The sequence below is a fragment of the Nannospalax galili genome, unplaced genomic scaffold (assembly GCF_000622305.1).
Source record: "Nannospalax galili isolate Female #2095 unplaced genomic scaffold, S.galili_v1.0 scaffold191, whole genome shotgun sequence".
In the NCBI taxonomy this organism is placed as follows: domain Eukaryota; kingdom Metazoa; phylum Chordata; class Mammalia; order Rodentia; family Spalacidae; genus Nannospalax; species Nannospalax galili.
Window position 1 is genome coordinate 1,223,605 of NW_008331484.1, and position 10,811 is coordinate 1,234,415.

Sequence of the window (10,811 nt, forward strand, 5' to 3'; positions counted from 1 at the left end):
GTCCATTTTCCTCCATTTCTAGCCCTGAGTCCTTAAAAGGCTGAGCACTACATGTGCTCATTACCCTCTGAGCATTGTATCCTCTAATGAGGCTTTGCCGGTCTCAAGTCTCAGTCAAGTGCAGACCAGGGCTTTAATGATCAACAATCCAGCAGTTCATTGTTAACTTTGGTGTCAGAAAGATGATTTCTTCTTAAAGTGTTATTTGTGCAAGAAATAGAGTTTTGTACCTCAGTGATGTTCAGATACTCAAAAATTTTGAGTTTGGATTCCATTTGGAAATACTGAAGCTTTTTAGGAATAGCTTTATTGAAGTATAATTCACATTGCATATAATTTACATACTGTATAACTTGCCCACCTAAAGTGTACAATTCAATGGTTTTTAGTTGTAACCAGTATCATAATCAATTTAGAATACTTTTTTTTTTGGAGAGAAAACTATTCTTTTAATTTAATATCGACAATGACACTGTGTAACAGCATAGGGAAGAGGTAGTGGTGAGAGAAGATGCTTGGGCTTCCTGTTCCCTAACCAGCCTGGATTTGAATGGCACAGCCCCAGCAGCCTTAGAAGCACCTCACCCAGCCTCTCAGTGATGGGGCGGCGGGGGGGGGTGTGTTGGAAACCAGAGGTTTGAAATTTAAAGAGGATAGCAAGCTGGGGAGGCCAGGCATCAAGAGAGGGGCAGAGGGCCGGGATCTCTAGTGCAGATCTTCAGCAATGAACATGCCCTTGGCCCTGCGCAGGATGGAGTCTTTGGCTGCGTCGTAGGGATGCTCCTTGGATGGGATCTCCAGGACAGCTGGAATGGAGCGTTAGTGGGCGTCCAGGGCATGCCGTACCATCTCTGCAATGTACTGGTTGATGAGAATGATGCCAATGTCATCTCGGTTTAGAAACTGCCTGAAAGTATCTTCGATCTCATTGATGGTGGTATCCTTCTCCACCACCAAGAAATTAGGGTGGCGGTTCTTGTTAAGCTCCCCTATGCCGCCCAGCAGAAAACCAGTCATCGTGTCCTCGTCCCCAATCACCGCGATTAGTTTATCCCTCCCCGCCATGCCAGCGGTCAAGGCGAGCGCTCCCGAAGCACCTCTAGAATACTTTTTAATCACTCCCGAAAGCCCCATACTTTGAAGTGTGACTCCTGTACCATCACCGACTTGGTATCTGCCTCTGTAAATTCATTTATTTTGAACATTTCACAAGTGTGTTGTTTCCCACGTGGACTTGGCCGAGTCAGCAAACAGGCGGTATGCCAAGGGGACTGAACAGGGACAGATTTGGTCTCTATTCCTTACTTTCTTGCCTATTACCTGTGCAACCTTTGGCAGAACCAATGTAATTTTCAGTTTTTCTGCTTGCTAAATGAGGATTTTTCCATTTCCCTTCATAAAAATCTTTATGCAATCATTTCCAACTTACAGCTAGGATAAAGCCCACTGTATACTCCCCCACGTGTGTGCCAATTGTTAAGACTATTCCACCCTGTACTGTCTCTTCTCTCTCTGTCTGGGTATTTCTTCCAACCATTTGAGAGTGAGTTGCAGATACTTAGAACATACTAGTGTGTATTTCCTAAAACCACATTTGCTGTACATATCCACGGAGAAATTATTGAAAACGAGATATGAACAATGAAGAGACACATACAGGGGCACCATGGTGATGGAAAAGACCGATCCTACAGTAGAACACAAATAATGAAGCCGCAAACAGTGAAAAGTAGTTAGATATCAGCATGTGTCACTCGTTACATGGTCGGCAGACTACGCTCAGGCTTGTCAGTTGCCCCAGTAATGATCCAGTTCACTTTGCTTTTAGTCTTTTTTAATCTATGATAACTTCTCAGTACTTTGCTTTTCTGACCCTGACATTATGAAAGGAATAGTCTACTTCTCTTGTAGAATGCCCCTTACTTGGGGATTCCGTGATGTGTCCTTGTGACTGCATTAAGTTATGCATTTTGTAGTAAGTCCTTCAGGGTCTTTCTGCACATTGTCTCATTACTCATGATGCATTTCATCACTTGATCAAGGAGAGAGCTGCCAGGATTTTTCACTACAAGATCACCATTCTTCTTTCAGCAATGATGAAGTATCTCATAAGGAGCTACTGTGGAACTTTTACCTAAACATCCTATTTCTCATCAAATTTCACCCACCAGTTTTAGCCTCCTTTGACCATGATTCGTGGCAATCAGTTACTATTGTGGTAAGTCATGCATGCTGATAGTCTAACTTGTCTTTGTTCTTTCCAGGTTCCTTATGCTCCAGCATAGGATAGTGGTGCCCATGTATTCTAGTATATCATTATTTCAGATGATTCAGATTTGGCCTGTAGCATCTTTTTCAGTGTGTTTTGACATGTCCCTCCTCCCACTGTTAAGGACTTCCTTACTTCCAGGCAGAAGCAGATGTTTAAACTCACTCTGTATATGCAGGTGCTCCAGCTCTGGGACCAGCCATTTCTCTAAAGAGTTTGGATCCCTTTTCATGAAGAAAGAATGTAGTGACCAATAGGAGAGCATAGTATCAGGGGGTGCTCAGTGGGATTCATTACTTCTTGGCCCTCCCATAATGGACAGCTAGGATATTTAAGTACATATACTCATGTAAGTCTGCATATCATACCTGTCATCTGTCTATAGGAGAAACCCTGAGATCGTCATTACAATACATGTTCCTTCATGTCTTTCTCTTTGCCACAACTGGGCAGTGAGAAACCTGGCTCCTCCTATTTGCATTTGTTAGTTATGCAAATTAATATAGCTAATTATGCTCAGTCTGTTCATCTTTCCTCCTCCCCAGAAGGGATGTTTCTTGGGGACTGCCACCAAGAACCGTACACCCTCATGTGTCCCCTCTATGGTGACTGCTCTAATATTGTAGATCTGAGTCTCTCCCCAGCTCCTCCTCTACTCTGCAGTTCTCTGTGGTTAGATCTTGTGCTTGGCTGTGGCTTGCTGTGGAATTTCAGAGACAAATTCTTGGGATTTGATGTTGCTTTTTGTACTTATAGGTAATTTGAGATTTGAACATACTCTTTTCTTTATTTCTGACAAAGGTGTGAATTTCAAATAACTTTTTATTTGGGGCTAGAGAGATGCCTCAGCAGTTAAGAGCAGTGGCTGCTCTTGCAGAGGTCCTGATTTTGGTTCCCAGCACTGACATGATGGCTAATAACCATCCATAACTCCACTTCTGAGGGATCTGATGCCCTTTTCTGGTCTCTTTGGCATAAGACAGGGTACACTTAAATACAGGCAAAACACTCATACACATAAGAAAACAAAATAAAAAATAAATGAAAATAAAAAATAAATGAATTAACTAGCTTTATTTGTTCTTGTTTCTTACTGCTTTGGAGGAAATATAGGGTGATTTAGATTTAGGGGTTAACTTCATCCTCAGTTCCCTGGAAGCTTATCCAAAAAGGAAATTTTGTTTTGTGAAGATTAAGTACTACTCTATCTACATATTCTCTCTCTCTCTTTCTCTTTCTCTCTCTCTCTCCCCCATCTCCCTCTCCCTCTCCCTCCCTCCCTTCCATCCCTCTGTGTGTATGTGTGTGTGTGTGTGTGTGTGTGAGAGAGAGAGAGAGAGAGAGAGAGAGAGATAATGAAGAATAGAATCTGCACCCATGAAATCTCAACAATATGGTTGCCTAAACAGGACCTGCATAACAACAATCAAGAAACTAACATGGATATGGAAGTTTCATGAGCCCCCACCACTAGATGAAGAGCTATATGCTGAGGGGCAAGAGGGGTCAGTTCTCTCCAGGGAAGAAACCTCTGTTGGGTTATCCAATCCTGAGTTGTCAGCCCTAAAAACACGTACACATGAATAACACTAAATGGACACAATTCTACATACATATATATGTAACAATGATAATTATAGAAGAGATGGTCATGAATTTAAGAGAGAGTGGGGGGACATGGGAAGAGATGGAGTAGGGAGAGGAAAGGTGGAAAGTCTGTAAATATGGTGTATTCATGTATGAAATTCTCAAAAAATAAAGCCAGGCATGGTGGTGCATACCTTTAATCTCAGCACTTGGGAGACAGAGGCAGGCAGATCTCTGTCAGATTGAGGCCAGTCTAGTCTACATAGTGAGTTATAGGCCAGCTGGGGCCACACAGTGACCCTGTCTCAAGAAAAGACACCCCAAAACCCCCAAATAATTAAAAATATTAACTATATGACACTAAAAGCATAACATCTGTCATCAAGAGTTACTAATAATAACAGACATTTGATGAAATTTCTCTACAAGGATTTATACACTCATTTTATTTTTTATCAAAGTAATATACATATATAGTTATAATTTTTACTTTATATGTATGAGTATATTGCCTGCATATATGTGTACCCATGTTGTGCAATACCCACAGAGGTCACAAGAGGGCGTTAAATTCCCCTAGAACCGGAGTTATGAATGGTTTTTAGCCACCATGTGGGTGCTGGGAATCAAACCTAGGTTCTCTGCAAGAGCAGCCAGTACTTTTAACAATGGAGTCATCTCTCCAGTCCATACATAGTTTTTGAATGACTATAAAATGTCTATAGAGAACAGCATCTCCATCTACCCTTTCTTACTCTAAGCCAATGATCAAGAAGTGATTTCTTTATTAAGGTTTTTATCGCTAGATACCATGTTTATGTTTCTTGAGTTATCTATTTTAAATAATAACAATATTTGGTAACTCAGCCTCACCTCACCTTCAGGTCTGATGATTGACTTCAGGTCTGATATTTTCAAGACTCAGTATAATAATTGTGCTTATGTGTTTTAGTCTGCCTTATACCACTATAACAAAGTACCCAAGACTAAATAATTTGTGATGAACAGACATTTATTGGCTCACAATTCTGGAGCTGTGAAGTCCAGAATCCAGGGACCAATATCTGGCAAAGGCTTTGTGTGTTGTCTTTCCATGGTGGAAGGCAGAATGGGGAGAGAGAGGGAGATCAAAAGATAGGCAGAGAATGTATACAGCAGTGCATACACGATGAACTTGTGTTGTATGATAAGCATACTCCAGAGATAACAGCACGAATCTGTCCATGAGCACAGAGCCCTCATGGCTAATCATATCTTAAAGATCCCACCTCTCTAGGGGCTGGAGAGATGGCTCAGCAGTTAAGAGCACTGGCTGCTCTTGCAGGGGACCCAGGTTCAGTTCCCAGTGCACACATAGCAGTTAACAACCATCCTAATTCTGGTTCCAGGGGATCTGGCACTCTCTTCTGAACTCTGTGGGCATTGCATGACATGGGTGCACTTACATACATGAAGGTAATGCACTCATACACGTAAAAAAAAGATCTCGCCTATCAACACTGCTGCATGGGAGATTAAGTTTTCAAAATATAAACTTGGGAGGTGGGCACAGACAAACCATAGCTTCATAGAGAAGAATTGTTTTCATTCCTTTCTTTGTTGTTTGTTTTTGAAATAGGGTCTAGCTATGTAGCCTAGAGAGGCCTTGAACTCATGGCAATCCTTAGCCTCTCAAGTGCTGGGATTACATGTGTGCATCACCATGCCTAGCTAAGTATGGTTTCTTAGTAGCAAAAGGCTGAAGAGCAAGATCAGCAACAGGGAGAGGTACAATGGTGAAGTTTAGAGGAGAAAGATGCAGCTTCCAGAGTCCTCACCTGGGGTGGGTGTGGGTCGTTCTATTTGTCCAAAAAACTGTGACAACAAATGCACAATATGGCCAGGGAGGCTCATTAGAGACTCAGTATACAGAGTCTGCATTATTTTATCAAGGGCTTGTCACCTAGGCACCCTCTGTTTAGACTGTAAAATTCTAGGCTTTAAAACAAAAACAGGTGTTCAGTATAAACCACATTGTTGGTACAGTTTAGGCACAGTAAATCACTCATCACTTATCCTGAAATCCAAGATGCCAGCCAAGAGCCAAAGGGCAGACCAGTTAGCTTGTTATACTAACTTTTTCTGCATGATGATTTTGGTAAAGATTTTTCATACTTGAGCCAAGTAATATGCTTATGATTATATCCAAGTAAAATGCATCTCCTTTCTTGGACAATGTTTTTAGTTTTTCCTAGAGCCAATAATCACTTCTTTTAGGTTATTGTTATTGTTCAGTTGCTTAATTTTCTGAGTAGCTGTTGCTAATTATTCTCCAGAAAGTCTAACAGAATTGTTAAGAGAGTAGTGAGCAGTATGATTAAGGGTAATCTGGGGCCATGTAAGAAGTCTTGTGTGTCATATGCTGTGAGCGAATGTGAAATTTATACATTGCAATTCTGACCATCAATGTGCTGTTATTAGGGAGAGGAGCTTGTGGGAGGCAATTGGATCATCTTGGAGGATTAGGGTCCTTTTTAGAAGAAATATGAGAGACCCCTATTCCTAAAAAGTACTTAGTCTGCTAGACATAATCCTGCCAGGATTGGGAAGTTCATTTTCTAGAGCAGCAATGCCCATTTAAACTTAAGCATCATATCCCTTAGCTGGAAGAACTTATATTTATGTCATCTCACTTTTCTGAAAAACAGCAACCAAAAGATACAAACAGGGTCTCTTGTAGCCCACACTGGCTTCAAACTCACTATGTAGAAAAGGACAACCTTGACTTCTTATTCCTCCTGATTCCATCTCCTAAGAGGTGGAATTACAGGCACAGACTACCATGCCCAGTTTATGCAGTGCTGGGGATTGAACCCAGGGCTTCCAGCATTCTAACAGCCCCTTTACCAGCTGAGTCTGTTCTCAGCATCCTTTATGTTATTCCATCTCCACTGAGACTTAAGGGAAACTCCTAGCTCTGATTCCTTATAACAAAGAAAATACATACTTCCAAAATTGCATATTTCCAAAATGGCACAGATGCCTTTTCCCATCCTAAAAGGCAGAAATATAGGTATAGAAAGGAGAATTGAGGACCAAAGCAAGACCAAATCTAGCAGGGAAAACATTAAATTCTTTGACTCTTTTATCACCCAGGGCACATAGCATCATGATGTGAACTCCACTAGACTTAGACAGCCCCTCTAATATGGCCTTGCCATTTACAGCCCACATAGCCTCTCTCCAGGGCTGACTCCCCTCACTCCCTGAGGCTTCCTCAGTTGCTGTTCCACATTCTCATTGTTTCTAATATCCTAGGATCTCCCGTGCAGCTTCTATTTCACCTGCAAATATTAATCATGATACCACGATAAACCAATGAGATAGATATGATAAGGATCCTTCTTTGACAAAGAAAATGTTAAAGCGTTTACTCCAAGTTCCCCAGTTGATAAGAGGCAGAACTTGGATTTGAACCCTTTTAGCCACAACACAGAGCCACATGAGTCTCCGTGCAGCTTTCCTCTGCTAAACCTTACTGGGAGAATTGTGACTGGCTGAGCTATATGTAGTAAAACCACAGCTCTGCCGGCTGTCAGCCAAGTGGTAGAAATAGCTGTGCCAAACTGGAATAGGCATTATTGATGAGGCTAAGCAGCTAAGCTCTTGTGAAAACCATAGAATTAAGAGAAGGGAGTGGGCGTTTGAAGTCATATGGGTTTGAGTAGACAGAAGCCATAAACCCAATAGAGGTTTAGAGACGGTTTGTAAATGAAAGAATTTAGTCTAAAGGGTCAACAGAGGTGTATGGAGGAAAGACACAAAGTAGATGATGAAGTGGATGTGTATGGAGGAAGGCATGTGAGGAGGCAGAGGACTCATGTGAATTCCCGGGACTTTCTGATTCTATTCCCTGACACCCAGGAGTCACTGCTGATGCTGTGATGTTTTGACTAGGACAATAGCAGGGGGACTGGCTCTGCTCATGGAGGCCAGAGGCCATTTCTAGAACTCTCTCTGTTAAGGGGTTGAGGAGGTTGCTCAGACCCTAGAGACAAATGAATTTCAGGGGAGAGTCCCTCTTTCTGTACTGCCTTTTTTTTCTTAGACATTGGTTCTTTCTTTCTATCATGTGGGTCTCAGGGATGAAACTCAGGTTATGGGGCTTGGCAGGAAGCTCCTTTACCTGCTGAGCTGTTTCACTGGCATAGAAACATTTTTTTTTTCACATTTACTTCCCATTTTCCCCCATTAAAGATAGAATCAGGGGCATTCAATTCTGCCAGAAAAATACAGCTTTTTGAAATTAGAACATGTAAAGAAAGGGTCACCTAAAATTTTAACCAAGTGTTACATGTGTTATAAATTTCAAATTACTGCTCAATGGTGAAAGATGTTTTGCTTTCATCACCTTGTAAACATCCAAGGTTGAACATATTTATGCATGGTTAGTCTAGGCAATGGCTTTCTGCCTATTAGAATAATTTATAAAGTCTGCCTCACATGCTCTCCTCTATTGTCAATTACATGCCTCAAGAATGGAGCTCAAGGACAATTTTACAGAGAAGTTTATAACTGCTGATTTGTTCTCTGGTATCCAGCTCTGAAAATGAACTTGAAGGATCATCTGAGCACAAAGTAGGGCACACTTCAGGGAGACAACCCAAGATTTCCATTGGCTTGACAAACTTCTCCTCCCCATTTTAGCACATATCTGTTTGTCAGCTAATATCAGCAATCATCCACATCCTTTCAGCATCAGTTTTAAAAAAAATCTATCATCTAGGGGATTTAGTGGTAAATTTAATAGTAACTAGCAGGATTTTTACATTTTGTTGACAACCTGTGTGTGAAAGTCCCAAGGTAGTGTTTATTTCAGTTTCCTTTAGCATCCAGTTTTGGGTACAAGTACTTCACTTTTGACCTTATTAATATTTTCTACATCCATCTTTATTTATTGGCTAGATGACTGAGCAAGCCGTTGAGCATCTCCATCATTGTTATGGAGACACACACCTTATCATGGTGTATCTCTCTACCCCAAGATCAATTTCTTCCTTTCTTCTCCACCCAGGCATTTTGCAGTTTTGAAGGAAGCCTCTTCCTTTGCAGTCTTGCACATATTTTCTCTGCTTATTTTCAAGATAAGCCCTGTTTTAGACTCTGTCACCTCCTACTCCGTTCTTGTCCTTTATGTCAATAGCCACTATATGTTTTTTGGGTGTGACAGTTGCCTGGTGATCCTTAAAGCAGAGGCAGTGCATATATTGCTTCTTTCCGGAATCCCTCCTATAGCCTGGCATATTGGTAGACACCTGGTAAATATTTGTTGACTAAATAAAGGAAAAAAGAACTTCAATTCAGAATAAAAACCTCATAGCAAAGTATGCATATTGAGTAGCAGCAAAAATGAACATATGCCAACAACTATATAGGTAGTAAGACAGTGACCAATAGTTATTTACTTTACCTATTGGTTACACAGGAATTGGTTTCATCAGCAAGCATGTATAATTTGCAGGCTAATAAAAAACGCTGAAAAATGGTACTTGAGGATATATAAATATGTAAAGGGAAGGCCAGGTAAAGGGCTAGAATAAATATTTAGACTAGAGGGCGCTTTAAGGTTAATGAAAATAAGTTGTAAATGTGATTCTTTGCTTTGCCAAGGGCTAGAGCAAAAAATGAAAGTATAATCAGTTCTAGTCCTCTGGGGGTGGGGGATGGGAGAGCACAACTTTTATGGCCTCTTCTTTTCTCACTGAAAGACATTTCCTTGAAGGAACAGTATTTATTTTCTCCAAAGCAGCCCGGGCAGCTTGGCAGCCTTCCCAAATCCACAGCATGAAAAAGTCAGAGATTCTGTTTCCAGAATCTTCTTTCCTGAAAGTTCTGTCTCACAGCAATTAAAAAATGAGCCCAATGGGGCTGGAGAGATGGCTCAGTGTTTAAGGGCACTGACTGCTCTTGCAGAGGACCCGGGTTCGATTCCCAGCACCCACATGGCAGATAATAATTGTAACTCTAGTTCCAGGGTATCTGAAGCCTTTTTTCACACGACATGGGTGCACTTACACACATAAGGGCAATGCATTCATACACACAATTTTTTTTTAAAAATGAGTCCAAACTGTAACCTTTTCTAGGGCTGGGGTGGTGGTGCTGAAATTCTAAACCTACCAGCCAGGTCCTGACTAATGATGTCAGAACATCCCAACAAACCCCACTTTTGTCCTGTCCACACCTAGCACCTCATGATCCAGAGTGGCTCATTTATTCTCACCGAAGCTCTGCTGTTTCTTTGCAGGGAGATACTCATACCCGTTTCAAAGGCTAGTTGAGAAGATGGATCAAATGAGCCTTAATCCTCAGAGCCCATGTTCCAGAAATGACTCTACCCGCTGCTCCTCTTCCTCATCCCGGAATTGACAGGAGAGTCATTGAAGATGTGTGCATTTGAAAAACGCTTGTTGGTGTGGGTACGTATATATTCCAGAGGCCCAGTTAGAGCAGTGACCCAGTATACTAATTATTTTAGTTTTAAAATTTTTTATTGAATTTTTGTGATTTTCATACAACATAATTTGGTATTTAGATCCCTTCCTTTATCCACACTTCCCCTTACTGACCCTGTTCAATTGAATATATTCTGTTACATATGTAATAAGGCCTTTAGAGTCCAATTTGTGTGCTAAAATATCCTTCAGTGTGGATATATCCACTGTAGCCTGGTTAACGAACCAAGAATCCCATCCTTGAAAGAGACTGTTTTTCTTCTTCCCAGCTGCCATCAGTTGCCAAAAGTTCCTTAGGTTGGGGTTTCTTATCCACTTCCTCATATCTACACTGGGATTTTGTCTGGTTTGAGCTTCCATGGAACTTGTGCATGTTGTCACCATTGCTATTGAGTTCATATGAGTGACTGACCAGCTGTCTACAAAACTCTATTTCCTTGTGGTCATCTACCACCTCTGGC

The 10,811-nt window shown here is 41.3% G+C and overlaps 1 pseudogene; it reads right to left on the reverse strand.

Moving 5' to 3' along the window:
• Nucleotides 1–606: 606 nt before the first annotated feature.
• LOC103726533 lies at nucleotides 607–1,065 on the reverse strand (annotated as a pseudogene).
• Between the last annotated feature and the right edge of the window lie 9,746 nt (nucleotides 1,066–10,811).